The following is a 16,129-nucleotide window of genomic DNA, read 5'->3' as shown; positions in this document are numbered from 1 at the left end:
TCTACCTGTTTTGTTGCTGTTCAGCGTCCCAGAGCAGTCCCCAACTGTCTGCTTTTATTCCTCTCCCACCTCCCTTCGTTGTCCATGGGCCATAGCCATGGCCTCAGCCACAACCTTACCCTCGTTAGATGGCCGAAGCTGTGATGCAGAGGCACCATACACTGACGGCATAATCAAGTGAGGGGGTGTGGTGAGCTCAGGAGAACTCTGATTCTTTTCCTTCCGTGGAGCCTCTATGTTTGCCCTCACTAAGGGAAAGGGGACCCCTGTACTCCCTGAGCTAAGAAAGTCTCATTAGCCAAGGGCCTAGGGCAGGCCAATCAAATGAAATCCTGTCTTAGAAGAGTTCAATGTGCATGCACCTGCAGTGGACAGAGGTGTGAGGAGGTGGGTGACACCTTGTCTCTCCAGGGGCTCAGAAAGCCGAGAGGGCTGATCTGCTCTGAGGCAGAATGGGGAGAAGACAGATGGGTGGGTAGTGGCGGCCATGGCAACTCCAGACATGACCCATCCCCGTGGTTTATGGGCCGGACACGCGCCCCGCTCAGCTGAGGCCCAGTCATTTGTCTCCCTTAGTGAGTACGCCAGTCCTGTGGGGGTAGAGGGCAGAGGGAGGGCCATGACAGGAGGAGCTAGGCCGTTGACAGGGGAAGAGAACAGGAAGAGGCCTGGGAGGTATGGTGGGGCCAGATGCCGTGATGGCATTGTTGAGAGTTGGGGGAACCTGGAATAAAAAGACAGTCTTCCCAAATAAACCTAGCCCTGTCAGGGCACCTCAAATCCTTCCTGTCTCCAGTACTCTGGAGACCATGGCTGCTGTGCATATTAAGAATAAGTCCCCTCGTTATCTGCAATTACCCAGCGGCCACACACCTCATTTCTTCTAGCAGAAAAGAAAATTAGTTTTCTATTGACTTCATCTGGCTCCTCCTCATTGCTGGACAAATCACTCAATCTGCCTCCCCTGGTCCAAGTAAATGTCCTAGCCTAGACCCCCAGGCCAACAGTGAGCAAGTGCTCATTTACCTGTGCTGGGAGGTGCCTTCATACCTCCCTCCATCAGTCTTGACCTCTCCCCATGCCATACACGGCACTTCATCCAAGTCACGAGCTCTGGCTGCTCCTGAAGGCCACCTCCCCAACCGGGACTTCCCTCCAGTTTCTCCACAAACTCAAATGTTCAAACAGTTCTCTCCAGATAAACAGATAAAACACCCCCAAATACTGAATATTCTCCCCAAGTTTCCTCTTTCTCCTCGTGCATCCTCAAATCAGAAAATGGCACCATATATAGTCTACTCAGAACTCCCAAGGTTGACACCTCACCCACCAGCCAGATCTAACCAGGTATGAAACCTACAGATTTGGTTTCCTTATGCTATAATCCAGTGGTTCTCAACCTGGGGTCTTGACCAATAGAAAACATATTTCTGATGGTCTTAGGAACCAGACACTGTCCAGTAGCAAAATGACAGCTACTAAGTAGCAATGAAAATAATTGTATGGTTGGGGGTTACCACACCATGAGGAACTGTACTAAAGGGTTAGGAAGGTTGAGGACCACTGCTAATCAGATGCTTCCACTCTCTAGCAGCAGGTCACCTGTAATTCTGCTTAACCACTCCAGCCTAGCCCTCAGATCCACCCTCTTGTAGCCAACATGGTCTTTTTTTTCACAAACCTTATGTCCTTCCCTCTTTAAATTCCTTCAGTCATCCTTCTGCCTTCTGCACTTTTTGTTTTTGAGATAGGGTCTCACAATGTAGTCCTGGGTGGCCTGGAACTCAAGAGATCTGTTTCTGCCTCTCAGTGCTTGGGACTAAAAGTGTGCACTTAGCGTGCTTGATTAAAGTCTACACACACACAAACACGTATTTTAACTGTGTGTGTAGGACATAGGACAACTTTTTTTTTTTTTTTTTCAAGACAGGGTTTCTCTGCGTAGTTTTGCGCCTTTCCTGGAGCTCACTTGGTAGCCCAGGCTGGCCTCGAACTCACAGAGATCCGCCTGCCTCTGCCTCCCGAGTGCTGGGATTAAAGGCATGCGCCACCACCGCCCGGCGACATAGGACAACTTATGGAAGTTGGTTCTCTCCTTCTGAGTGGGTCTGAGACCAAACTCAGGTCATGGTGGCAAGCACCTTTACCCATGAGCCATCTCACTCATCCTGCACTCCCCCTTTCCTTGAATGCTTCTGGGGGCTTAACCCTAGGGTGTGGACATGCAAGACACGCACTCTCCACTGTGCTAGAGCCTTAGCCTCCTAGCCCAGGCAGGCTCTCTAACTTACTACAGACGAGGATAACGCTGACCTTGAACTCTTGGTCCTGCTTCTACTCTTGAGTGCTACAGTTGCAGGTATGTGCCACCTGCCTAGCTCTTAGCCCTTTTTACTTTTTGACACAGGTCTCAGTAAGTCACCAAGGGAGGCTTGAACTCACTCAGTGGCCTGGCAGTTCTTGAACCACAATCTTCCTGCTTCAGCCTTGCTGTAGCTGGGATGACAGGCCAGTGTGGTAAAGCCTGGCAAATCTTTAATCTAACTCAGTCTTAGCAAAAATTGATCCCTGTTGCTCCTGGCCTCACCCCTATAAACTGCCCCAAACTTCTACACTACAATTTCCAAGAGCACCTACTGTTTTCTGAAAATGTCAAAGCATGCTATGGAGTCAGTCTGAACTGCAAATGCGATGTCAGGTGATGTCTGGCAGTGAGTGCTGTTTCTCTAGCCTCAGTCGCCCCTCCCCGACTAGGGGTGACAACAGCCACAGCAGCACAGTGAACACTGAGCAAATGCTCCTTCCTGCATCTCTGCAGAGCTTCTTTATGTGGCCAGTACGCTGGAGATCTGATTATCCAAAGGTGAGAGTGTGTGACAGATTGTGTATGGCTTAGATGACAGACTGGCTGGCACACATGATGAAACTAATTGTCTTCACTACATAGGCTCACTTATGATCCTATTTATGGCAGATCCTGAGGTCTAACTGTGGTTGACTGGTTTCCTATTATGGAGACCCAAAGAGATGAGGAAAAATCTGCCTCAGGTCACTGTCCAAGTTGGCAGCTACAGACTGCAAGGCCAGGGTTCTTGGAGACTTCTCTGTTGTTGTTTTAATGACATTTATTTCCTTGTGTATAGGGGTGTATTCAGGACACCTTGTGGGTTCCTGGGACTAGGGAAGGGAGAGGTAGACTTGAGGCTCCGAGACCATTTGGGTTAGCTGGCAGCCTTGTCTTTTTAGCACCTCTTGCAGAGCTCATCAGGCCAGCCTAAGAGTGCTATGACATGGGATGGTAGGGCACTGTGTTGTGTCCATAAGGGAGGCCTTTAAGCATAGGTGTTTACTTTCCAGTTCTAGAAGGCTAGCCACATCAGCTTGAGAACTTTTTTTTAGGACCTTCATAGTCTTAATGTTAGAAATATTTTTATACTGACCAGACTAGAATGGAAGGGTAAGAGCTCCACAAACCCTCAGAGCGGATGGGTAGGGAAAGCACTGAGCAAAGAAGGCTAAGGTTGTTAGGTGTCCCCAGAGTCATCAGAGCTGCCTGGGAATCAGCTGTTACTGAGACAGTGGCTGAGGTCCCTCAGGACACACAGTAAGAGTCCACATAAAGGAACCCACCTGAGATGGCACGGCACGCTTGTTAGTTACACTGGTCTGGGAACTGACGAGTAGAGGACAGGAAGTGAGCCCTAGGACAGGAAACTGGAATAGGCCAGGGGAAACCTTCATGGAGAAAGGGTCCAAGAAACCCTAGGGAAGTGCACCAAGAGTTTCCACTTGGGTACTCACTTCCTTCAGCGCGTGCCAATCCATTCTGTATGCTGGCTGTATATGGGCCATACTGGGTCGAGGACATCAACCCAAGATTAGCAACCCGCACTCGCAGAGCTCCAAGACAGCCCCATAAGAGGTGCAGCGCTATGAGAAGAGGCGGCATGGAAAAGCTACCTGCTTCTTTCTGAAGCTCAGGAATGGATTCCTGGAAGAACAAAGCTCTGCAAAGGTTGGAGGGAGCTGGCCTAGAACGTGAAGATTAAGGTGGAGAGGCCATACAGGCACGACTGGAAGTGATCTGTGGAGTGTCAACGTTAGTCTCACCAAGTGAGTGGGGGTGGCTGACACCCTGAGACGGTGACAAGGTATGACTGGAGCTGGTCAAGTCTGCAGTGACTGACTAGAGGAAACCCAGAGGAACCCATATGCCAATCTGAGTTCAAGAATTTGATTCTGGTGGCACTGTGCAGACACTACTATGTTTACGGAGTAGAATGACCAGACCAGACCTGGGTTTCAGAGTTGTCATTCTAAGATGTGAGGACAGGACTAAGGGCAGAATCATCAGTGCGCAGACTAAAATACAGCTCATGCCTGAGAGGCTAGCCCAGAACTAGGCTTGTAATGGTTGGGGATGCTGACTGTGAAGAACAGACTGGAGGCAAGGGAGTTTTTAATAAATAAAATTTGGGGCCAGTGAGATGACTCGAGGGTAACTGTGCCATCCTGACTACCTAAGTGTGAGCCCTGGAACTCATGATGGAAAGAGAAAACCGACTTCACAAGTTGTCCTGTCCCTTCCATCTCCCTGTGTGCAAATGTTTCATGAGTGTGCAAATGTGGGCATACACAAATAAAATGTCTGTTGAAAAGAGGTAAGCTTCCAGGAGAAGACTGGGAGAGAAGTGACTATAGGAGTCAGTGCCACTCACCTGAGGTAAATAATCTCAGAGAAGGTGGATTTGGGGGCAGTGATGAATTTAGGTTTGGATGAAGTAAGTAGGAGTCTTGTGGGTCATTTAAAATTATAAGGCATTTTATTAGGATTTCAAGGCTTACTGTCTGGTTTGAGAAACACTTCTCTATCCTATCGTTAAAAAACAAAGGGCTGAAGAGATGGCTCAGTTGATAATCCTGGGTACCTATATAAAAGCCAGGCATGCTAGTCCATGCCTGCGATTCCAGCAAGAGAGAGGCAGAGATGAGAGGATCCTTGGGGTTTGCTGGTCAGCCAGTCTAGCTGAACTGGGAGAGTTCAGGGTTTGGTGAGACCCCATTTCAAATAATAAGGTGGAGAATGATTGATACACCCAATATCAAGCTCATACATGTATACCTCCCCTACAGAACCTACAACACAAAGTTACCCCATATTTTCAGCTATATTTTATTATCATTATTACTTGTTTTTTTAAGATTTATTTTTATTTTATGTATATGGGTATTTTGCCTTCATGTATGTCTATGTACCACATGCATGCAGTGCTTGTGAAGGCCAGAGGACTCCCCTGGGACTGAAGTTACAGACAGTTGTATGTGCTGGGAACTGAACCCAGGTCCTTTGGAGGAGCAGTCAGGACTTTTAACAGCTGAGCCATCTCTCTAGTCTATTATTTGGGTTTTTTGAAGCAGGGTTTCAATATGTAAACCAGGCTGGCCTTGTACTTATAGAGATCTGCCCACCTCTACTTCCTGAGTGCTAGGACTAAAGGCATACACCATCACCCCTGCTTAGCTATATTTCCTACTTAGCTGTTTAATCTCTCTGGAATTACGCTTTGTGTGTGGTAAGAAATAGCTCTAGTTTTATTATTTTTCTGATGCAGAACCCATTGCCCTATCAACGTGGACTAAACTGTCTTTTCTTTCTGTGCCTTCTGAAAAAACAACTCTATCATATCTGTATAATGTGGGAACCAGTAAAGAGAATAATCATAAAATGACCAATGGGTAAATCAAGTTGGGGAATCAGTGTGGGAAACTGCTGACGTTATTAATGAGGCTAAGAGGCAGTGTGGTCAAAGGGGCATGCAGACAGATGCCAAGGCCACCAGTGTAGCATCAGTGGCCTGTCTTCACCCTGTCTGGTAATCTCCAGAGACTGGTGAGGGATGGGGCCTGAGCCCATGGAGCAGAGGCCAGCAAAACTGAGGCGCAGGGATGGGCAGGGGGCAAACTGCAAGGAGCAGGACCTGTGCATGAGAAAGAGGAGACCACAAGAAGAACTCTGAGAGTTGACATTCTAGAATCTCACTGGCCTTGTGCCCACATCTGTCCGGACATCCAGCAGCAATAATGTCCTGAGCAAAAGTGCTGTGGGTTAACCCTAGGCCAGTATGAAAGGCCGGCCAGACTGATGTTGTCCCAGCCCAACATGGGACATGCACTGAAATCTACTTGTCAGCTCAAGTTCAAATCTGACAGCTCCTCTACATGTTGAGACAGGGTTTCTCTATGTAGTTTTTAGCTGTCCTGGAACTCACTCTGTAGCCCAGGCTGGCCTTGAACTCAGAGAATCCACCTGCCTCTGCCTCCTGAGTGCTGGAATTAAAGCATGTGCTCCATGCCTGGCTCTCTAATTTTTATTCACTGGGTTTGGCAACTCTACGATGGGGCCAGCCTAGCATCCAGCACCATAGGGTAGCTCGGGGGGGGGGGGGGGGGGGGGGGGCAGGGAATTCAGAATTCAAACAGTAGAGAGTCCTATCTATCCTCAGAGTCTGACTGTGATCCAAACCCAGCTACTTAATGACTGAACTTAAGCCAAGTTCCCAAACTTTACCTTTTCTATTTTTGGTTTCCTGTCTAAAATGGGAAGAATAATTATAGCAACTTCTTCTCTCAAAGGGTTATTTAAAAGATGCAATGAACTACCTGTGAAGTGTTTAACAATAGTGTCTGTGTTAGTTATCAGTTATTCTAACTCCTATAATATTGTTATTCTTAAATGGATCTCCTGATACTCATTCTACATCCCTAGGACCAGCCTTGGCCTACACAGGCTCTTGTGCCCCGCCCCTATTCATGGCCACCTTGGCCGGCATGACACTCTTTCTAGACATCTACTCCTTCTCCTTCCACTCAGCACTCTGACAGCTTCCAACCCTCCCCTAGGTAGGGTCCTTATGGCCCGACTCTAAAGTGACCCCTTCTTTCAGCCCCTCCCCGTCTCCCCCTCCACCCACAGAGGTGCCTGGAGGTGCCACAGGGCTGATGGTGAAGGATGACGGTGGCTCTACAATAAGGGAAAAGGCAATTTCATCTTGATTAGCAGGCGATTTCTCTCTCTGTAATAAGCGTGCTCCAAATAATTAGCGTGTTTTACGTAATAATGAAATTACAGAAATGCAGTCCACTTATTCAAACAACTCACCATTACCATATTTTTAAATATTAGACTTAATTAGAGTTTATCACTTCAGAGAAGTATGCGGACCGAAGATGTTTTTAAAAAAAATCCTCATAAAGTGTTTATTAAGCGCTGGTAAAGCTAGGATAATGATGTGTTTGGAAATTAAGGCAATCAAACACTTACCGCCGCTCCTGGAGGCCGGGCATGGAAATGAGGCCATTACACGCCCATTACCCGCCAGCTCACAGCCACTCAGGGGGCGGGGGGAGGATGTGCCTGGCCGAGAGGGCATGGTGCCCGGAAATACCTCTGCCAACCTCCCAGAGATGCCTGACCAGTAAGCACAGATCATCCGCAGTCACTTACACTGAGTTTGGCTGTCACGAGCCCAACTCAGACTTGGCCAAGCAAATGACTGGATTGATCCCAAATGCCAAAGAAGACAAGTATGATCTGACCAACTCTGATCCAGACTCCCAGGCCTGGCAAGACATATCAACTCATTCAAACCCAATGCAGATTAGGGACAGAAGCCAGGTCAAGCAGCCAGAGAGGTCAGTGAGAGGAGGGGAAGCTGGACCCCACTTGCTGGCTGCGGTCTCTGTGAGGAGGTGGCAGGTCTAGATCAAATGATCACTTCCAAGTCTAGGCCACACAAGAAGGGGTCACCAGAGAGGTGAGAGGAAGCCGATAACTGTGTTTGCAGCTAAGGAGGAAGACCTGAAAACAGAGCCGGTGTTAGGGAAAGCAAGTGCAAGGGTGGAGAGTGGGCTGTAGGCTTCAGCCCCCATTTGTCCCGGTGAATAACTAATTCCAGAATTTATAGTGCTGGGTTTTTGTTCTGTGGCCATTTATATCTGTGAGGGGAGGAAATGAAGAGGCAGAACGGACGCCACATCTTTCTGTGTTATTGCTTGTCTGCCATTTGCAAATCATTATTAATTGTGGGCCCTGGTGGCAGGCCGGGTGGGGGCCTGGCTGGGTACATCCACATAGCTCTTCATCAAGGACCCCAGCCGCTGCCCCAGAGAGCCAATTACCCCGCCCTGATTGGGATCAGATAAAGAGGGAATTTTTACAAATTAGGGAATAAATAGAATTTCCACACAGGGCGCGGGCAGGACCTGAGAGGCTATAATGAAAAACCATCCGTCACCATCAGCATGGCCTGGGCATGGAGCCCCGGCACTCCCTCCCTTGTGGGCCCTCCCTGTCGTTCAGGGACCTGAGCAGGCGGGTCTGAGGACACCCTAGCTGAGAATCCCCTGGGGGATAAGTGTGTGGTGGGGTGGTGGTAGTGGGGGTGGGATACTAAGTGTTGGAGAAGTCCAGGCCCTGGCTCAAGTGCTGTTCCCATCTCTGCTTGCCCACTCTCAGGGGCTCAGAAACGAGACACGCAGTCCTAGGAAAGACTCAAGTTGGGAACCACAGGGCCAAAGAATACATCCGTGTCCCCAGTCATAGCAGCCCTAAGGCAGAGCCCCAGTCCAGCCCCCGGATCACTCAGTCTGGGCTCCCATTAGTGCTCCTCCCCTTGGATCATTAAATATGTATATCTTATTACACGCCTTGTTAGAGTATCGAGCTCTATTGACTGATGATAAATCCTGAGCCTCGTCCTGGCCGTAAATTTATCTGGAGATGATGAAGACTCAATAATCTAGTCAGGCAGATAATATCATCGGGCCTTAAAAAAGATCATTACATTATATGTCAGAATTAAAAGTGAAATACGCTGTAGTAACAGGGTGCTGCTCTGGCCATTACAACAGATGGGCCTCCCCGACCCATTCCCAGCCCGGGTGGAGAGGCTGGGTGGCCGGGACTGCTATAGCTAAAGTGGCAAGAGTGTCCTAGTTCCCATGGCCAAGCTGAGGTCTGAAGGAAAGAGTTGGCAGTCCAGAACAGCTGAGCAGACCTAACCTTCACAACGAAGGTCCTATTCCTAAGGACTGCACATGGATCAGTCTTTGGAACCTTCAACAGCTCTAATAGGAAAAGGTCAGCATTTCATCACTTCAAGAGGAGCCTTGAAGACCCAGAACAGGTTCTTTCCGAAATGGAGGAACTGATATACTGAATAGTTAGGTGACTTACACTACCCTAGACATCAGCCTAGAGTCCTAGGTCCGGACACGTGTAATGGCCTAGCTGGAGCCTTCCTGTGAGTAAGTACTGTCGCTCCATCTCTGGCCACCTCCTTCCTTAGAGGTCTGCTGCCCAGCCTCCATCTTGACCTGAGAAACTGTGATGTCAGACTATCCATTCATTGGCCTCAGTACATTTCTCTGTTGTGCCTTTTTACTACCCATTTCTATAGTGACAAACTTAACCTTGGAAATATCCTACTGTTCTTACCTTTGACACAATTCAGACGTCCCTAGACTAACCACTGTATACCCATTTTCTTTCACTGAACTGGAACCTGGAACCATTTACATCTCTACCCTCTCTGTGTGCATCATCTCTCCTGGGCCTCCAATCTATGCATCACTGTGCCATACCGCTCCCTAATGCTGGCAGAACCAATAACACATGACTAGAGCTAATTTGGTGATCTTATGATCCTTGCCAGCCACTAGGTTAGAGGTAGGCAAGTGTCTGGCTTCTGAGACACAGAGGTAAGTTTACTGGAAGGCCTTCAATGAAAATTTCATACTGATGACGAGAAGCATGAAGGAAGATCTTGGCATACACTGTCTGGATTGCAGACTCCATCACTCAGCCTAGAGGGGAGTTAGCCGGAAAGACTATGCTGAACGTAGAACAAAAAATGGAAACATTTTTGGATCTCTGAGGACAATCCTGGGAGGCTGGATCAGTCAGCCTGACGGTTACCTCTAGATTCCTTTTGTTACATGATAAATCCTCCTTATTACTAAATACGTTTTAAAAATGGACTGACTTATGCATTTTATGTATACATGAGTGTTCTATTTGCATGAATGCCTGCATGACAGAAGAGGGCATCAGGTTCCATTAGAGCTGGTTGTGAGCCACCATGTGGTTGCTGGGAAATGAACTCAGGACCTCTGGAAGAGCAGCCAGTACTTTCTAGCCCCCCCTAAATATGTTTTAAAACAGATAACCCATGACCTATCTTTTCCTTGCAGCTGAAAGCATACAGACATAATTACTCTTCATTGTCAACTTGACTGGATTTGGAATCATCTAGAAGATATACCTCTGGGCATACAATGTTTCCAGAAAAGTTTAACTGAGAAGGGAAGACCCACCCTGAATGTGGGCAGCACCATCCCATGAGCTGGGGTCCTCTACAGAGTAAAAAGGGAGGAAAGCAAGCCACCTGAGCACTAGCATCCATGCCTGCTTCCCGACTAGAGGTGTGGTGTGACCGGCTGTCTCGTGCTTTTGCTACCATGCCTTCCCAGCGATGGTGCAGGGTATCCTCAAAGTATGGGCCCAAACCAATGTTTCTCTCCTGCCACGTATGGCAGCACTCGAGAGGCTGAGACAGGAGGACTGTTGTGGTCTCAAGGCCAGCCTGAGCAACAGAATGATGTACTGTTTTTCAAAGCACTAAAGGAAACAAATGCCAACTTGATTTTGGCAGCTCTTTTTTCAGAGCAATGAGAAAAATAATTACTGCACTAACTGATATGAAGTAGAAAGGCAGGAAAACAATGGCAGAGGAATGCACTATGCATGGAGGAGACAGCAAAGACACTGCTACTTTAGGCTGGAACCCCTATGTGCTCTTGAAACACCTAATCGGATTGTTTCTTCCTGATCTTAGGACATAGGACATGCTACTAAAAAGGCCAGGGGACTCTAGCTTTGACTGAAACCCTTGTGGAAACAGAAGGTAAGAAAGTAAAAAAATCCAACCGAGAGAAGAATTACCTCTGTGGTTTTACCGTGTCAGTTGACTAGAAACTCCCTGGCTCCACAGTCTACCGAGACTCAGGCTTCCTCCTCTTTTCTGCTTTACTCTCCCCAGACTAGAGTTCTACCATGCCATGTTCAAGACAAGAGGAGGAAGAATCCAGAAAGACAACAACAGCATCCTTCCCTAAACGGTTTCCCTTTAAGTATCATCCTAAGTTCCCACAAACTATATTTTTATTACACTGGCAGAGCTCAGAGACATGACCATGCCTAGCTGAATCAGAAACTAAAAAAGTAGACTTCAGCCAGGCATGGTAGCACAGCTCTTGGGAGACTGAGTCTACAAAGTAGGATCCCATTTCAAAACAGACAGACAATCTGACAGACAACCAAACAGTACATGTTGATGTCCTAGTTTCAGAAGGTTCCAGCTAGTCTGAAGATGAAGGGGGAATTGATTCCACATGTGTACCAGGTACTTTCTGTCCCAGCAACATAATGGGCATCTACCTTTACAACTTGGACATGGTCCATCATGTCAGACTTCTTGTCAATATCCTCAACTCTGACGCCCTTTATTTTGGCTATCCTGGCCTGGAAGAAGCCTAGCTGCTTCTAGGCCTACCTCTTGGCTGTGTGCAAATGGAGAAAAGCACAACCTTACAGACAAGTGTCACCATGAGATCCTCACCAGTCCCTGAGGTATATAAACTACCTAGGCGATCCCAAGACTACTGTCCAGTGTGAGCCCTTTTCTTTAGCCCTCAGGTCAACAAGCTCCCACCCTCCTCACAAATCTCAATCTACCAGTCTAGTACCCCCAGCTTTCATGCCCAAATGGGCAGATACTTGATCTATTTGTGTCTGTCACAAGAGGGCACTAAACCTGCTAATCCCTCCTGAAGCTCATTTGTCCACCTCACCTGGGATCTGGGGTCTAATCCAGCATATACACTTCCCAGAGGCCTGGACTTGAGTGCCCTTACCCTTGGATACAGCCCTAGTGTTCTCCAGTCCTGACTCTTTCATCCAAGCTCCCAGCTGGGAGCCAGCCTCCATTATTCAATGGCCTCTCTCAGTTGGCTGGTACCCACACTCTGGCCCCTTTAAGAGGCAGACCACAGACTCCTGCCTGATGCTTGAGGTCTCCTTTTCCTGTCTCCCACCTTACAACCTGTTTTTACCAAAGCTGTCTTCTCTAATGACCAGGGTTGCCCAGCAGGGGTGGGGCTTCTTAAGTTTGAGTTAAAATTTTATTTTTTATGTGTTTTTGTCTATATCTCTGTGTATCACTTGTGTACCTGGTGCCCATGGAAGCCAGCAGAGGGCATTGGATGCCCTGGAGCTGCACTTACAGGTGGGTATGTACTGTCATATGGGTTCTAGGAACTGAACCGAGGTCTTCTAAAAGGGCAGACCATGCTTTAACTGCCGAGCTACCTTCTCTCTCCAGCCTTTCTGTTTGACTCACACTCGCTCTCTGGCTGTGGTTTGGTGACGTCACCACTTCTTTCTATGCCATCCTACTGGCTCCTGTGAGCACCCCATCTTCTCAACACTTCTCAGGTGTGCTGCTCAAAACTGTCACTGACCCTCTCTCCTTTTCTCTCCTTAAGCAGAATTATCTACCTTATCCACCCTAGGAGCCCGAGTTGTCCATTTTCCAATAATCTCTAGGCCTACATTCTTACTACCATCCCTCACCAAGGTAAAAGCCACACCGCTGCCATTCTTTCTACAACAGTGTATTTTTAAACCACGACTCTGGTAATTCCACTCCATCTTGAACCCCTTCAATGATCCTAGAGTAGAAAAGGAGATAATGGGAACCACGATCAAACAGGGCCTTTGTTAACAGCACAGGGCCAACGCTACTGCTACTGCTGACATCTGCACTGTGTTTCCAGAGGTCACCAGGAAGAAAGCTAGGGAAGTGAAACATACTGCCTGCAAGGCGCCCGGGATGCAGTGCAGTGGAGTGTTTGCCTAGCACACAGGAGCATCTGGGCATGGAATGAACCAGGTGGTGGCTTACATCTAAAATCCCCAAACACATGAGGTGGAGGCGGACAGATCAGAATTAAAGGTGGCTGCATAGGGAGTTCCAGGCCAGCCAGGGCTACAGAATGAGATCCTATCTCCAAAAAACAACTACCCAACTGAAAACAATTAAGAATGAAGGTCATAGCCTGGTATGGTGGCACACACCTTTAATCCCAGCACTCGGGAGGCAGAGGCAGGTGGATCTCTGTGAGTTCAAGGCTGGCCTTGTCTTACAGAGTGAGTTCTACGACAGCCAAAGTTCTCTATGAAGACCTTATCTCAATCCACTCACCCCAAACAAAACAAAACAAAACAAGAATGAAGGTCAGGCATGGTGGTGCCCAGATGTAACCCCAGAATTTGGGAAGTGGAAGGAAGTCATAAATTCAAGGGCTGGCCTATATGAAACCTTGAAAGCAACTACCAGTTCCTCAGATGGCTGTTGTCGTCCCCCCCCCTTGTTATTCCTAGGAGAGCATCAAAATTCCTGTACAGTTTTGGGGGTCTAGCCCTGTTTACTTCATCTCTTCTTTCTTGTGTGGTACAACCCCTTTTACATCTTCTTCTCTGTCTAGAAACCAACTTCTCATCCGGCATGCTGCTCATTGCTGGGACTCAGGTCTGATCATTTCCCGATGGGTTATCCTACCTTGGCCTCACATCTGTGTAAGGACCTTTTCTGTATGTTCTCACAATACCTAGATGAGTCCCCTTATCATGATTGCTTCTGTCACCTCCTGCTAGATAATATACCACTTCAGGGGTTATTTTCATAGAGGCCCCTCAAGAAGATGGGTAAAGTTGACTGGAAAGATGGTTAGGAAGGGCTGGAAAAGGAAGCAGGGAAGGCATGTGCCCATGATCGCAGATGAACTTCTCTGCCTCACATCTACCATCCAAAGCCTCTACATGCCAAGGCTGAGTGTCAGCCATAGTCCTTGTTTCTAGCTTCTAATGTGCTGGAGGTGCTGCCTCTTGTCTGCCTCTGTTCCTTCCTAGCAGCCTGGTTTCCCCAAGACCATGCCAGGAGACTATCTAGAAGGACCTCATCAGCAGAGTGGGAGTGGTGGTGCTGGGGGTCCCCAATCCTAGGCAATGATGCCCTAGAGAACAGCTTAGCTGTGCCTAGGGACATTGGGGAGAAGGACTGGCCTCCCTAAGCCCAGTCCCACCTGCTAAATATTTTATCCTCAAGCTGCTCAGCTAATCCTTATTAATTTCAATACGCTGCCTCGCCTGGCTCGGCTCCCAATGCATTATTTATCCCCTTTGTTTGTTTGTCGCTAACAGGTGGGCCCCAGTGGAGGCGCTGACTGGGGACAAGCCCACTCCATCACAGTGTGGCTGTGAATTAATCATGAGGACTAATGGGAATCACCTCAGCTCCAGGCACTTCCCTAGCCACCTCTGCTTATGCTAGCACCCAGGGGTGGGCCAGGGCCATCTCAACTCCATTTAACTCAATTCAAAACAGCACATTTTATTTATTATCTGCATACCCTTGTCAGGTGCTGCGTGCTATGCTTTGGGGATACAAGATGAAAAAACACTAGCTCTTGCCCTCAGGGAACTTCTGGTCTAGTGGGAAAGAGGCATCCAACAACTTCTGAGCCAGTGACTCTTAATTATAATGGTGATTAATGCTGGAAAGAGCGAGTGCAGGGTGCCGTGTGAAAGTATATGGGGGAGAAGGGGATCTGGCCAAGTCTTGGAGTTAAGGAAGGCTTCCCTTGAGGAAGAAAATCCAAACTGAGCTCTGAAGGATGGCCAGCAGTCAATCAGGCCAAGAGGGTGCAGTGTAGAGCTCAGGGAAATAAAGCATAGGTTAGAAAAATCACTCAGGTGAAGTAGACAGTTGTAGGGGAAGGTCTGGAGTGTAGCAGTAAGAAAGGTCAGCAAGTACACAGCTAAGAGTCAGCAGAGTATGTGGAGGTCCTTCCATGCACATGGTCAGCCTGGATCCTGCTGGATCACCAGAGTAATCCCAAACAGGATGCTCACTACCAACACCCTGATATCAACACCCATTCACAACACCTGGGCTGATTTCAACAGCTTGATTCCGGACTTGGTGCTTGTGGCCTCTTAACACTGTCTGTGGTATGAGGCCCACTGCTCCAAAGACTTTGATGTTCTACTGGCGGCTGCTTGTGCACCCTGGAAGCCGTCGGGATCACTAAACTTCAACTGTATACACATCGGGGAACACAGGTGAGCACGGCCTGCTCCTTGTGAAGTAGCTTACGTACACCTGTCAGCTCCTTGATGGCTGGGAGTCCCCACTGATGGACTGAATGTGGTCCTTTAACCCTGGGGAGGTCCCAGGCACAGAAAAGAACACCAGAGACTCAGCCCAAAATGCTTACCTTACCTCTCAGAGAGAACTACTCTTGTCTCTGAGGCTCAGTTTGGTGTGGACCCAGTGTTCAGAAGGCACTGGCAAATGTTTTCTGAATGAACTGAACAAAGTGAAAGCCAGCCATCTCCTGCAAGGACCTTTCCCCAGACACTTCCCTCAGAAACCTTTGTATAAATCTAACTAGGGAAGGGGCAGCCAACTCATGGATTGACAGTACTTAGTCTCAGTAAGCCTGAGAACAGGCTTGTGTCATTATCAACCCCAAGGAGGAACAAACACAAGCTCTGATGGCAAGAATGACTTGCCCAGGACCACTCAACCTGGAAAAAAACAAGCCTCAACCAGAATGGGGTTGGCCCATTCTTCAACATATGAGATACACCGTCTCTGTGGACATTTCTCTAGGGATCTCTCTGGATGATCAAGGGTCCTAGCTCCCGAGAACAATGCTAAAAGCCTCTGGCTTATGAAGCAAACACAGCTGTGTGAATGCATGGGCCTCACTGTGCACATGCTCAGGGTTTCTAATTCTATTCAAAGTGGCCACTTGGAAAATCCATATGTCTCCGGGCTCCCCGTACATCATGGTGTCAAGTCCTGGAGCAGAGGCATCCATCAGCAGCTCCGAATGCCATGCATGGTCTGTGTCGGCACACTCCGGATCCCACCCTGAGCTCCTTGGATCTCACTGGGCTGGCTTACCCTGACCTGTTGGAGGGCCCATACTAGCCCTAGCCTGG

General features: G+C 48.3%; 1 protein-coding gene across 7 annotated transcripts in view; it reads right to left on the bottom strand.

Moving 5' to 3' along the window:
* Eri3 (ERI1 exoribonuclease family member 3) overlaps positions 1–16,129 on the bottom strand; it is a 133,196-nt gene that overhangs the window by 1,515 nt on the left and 115,552 nt on the right. The gene's annotated exons all lie outside the window — the stretch shown is intronic.

The sequence above is a fragment of the Peromyscus leucopus genome, chromosome 2, assembly GCF_004664715.2.
Source record: "Peromyscus leucopus breed LL Stock chromosome 2, UCI_PerLeu_2.1, whole genome shotgun sequence".
In the NCBI taxonomy this organism is placed as follows: Eukaryota; Metazoa; Chordata; class Mammalia; order Rodentia; family Cricetidae; genus Peromyscus; species Peromyscus leucopus.
This window is presented reverse-complemented; position numbering and strand designations above follow the sequence as displayed.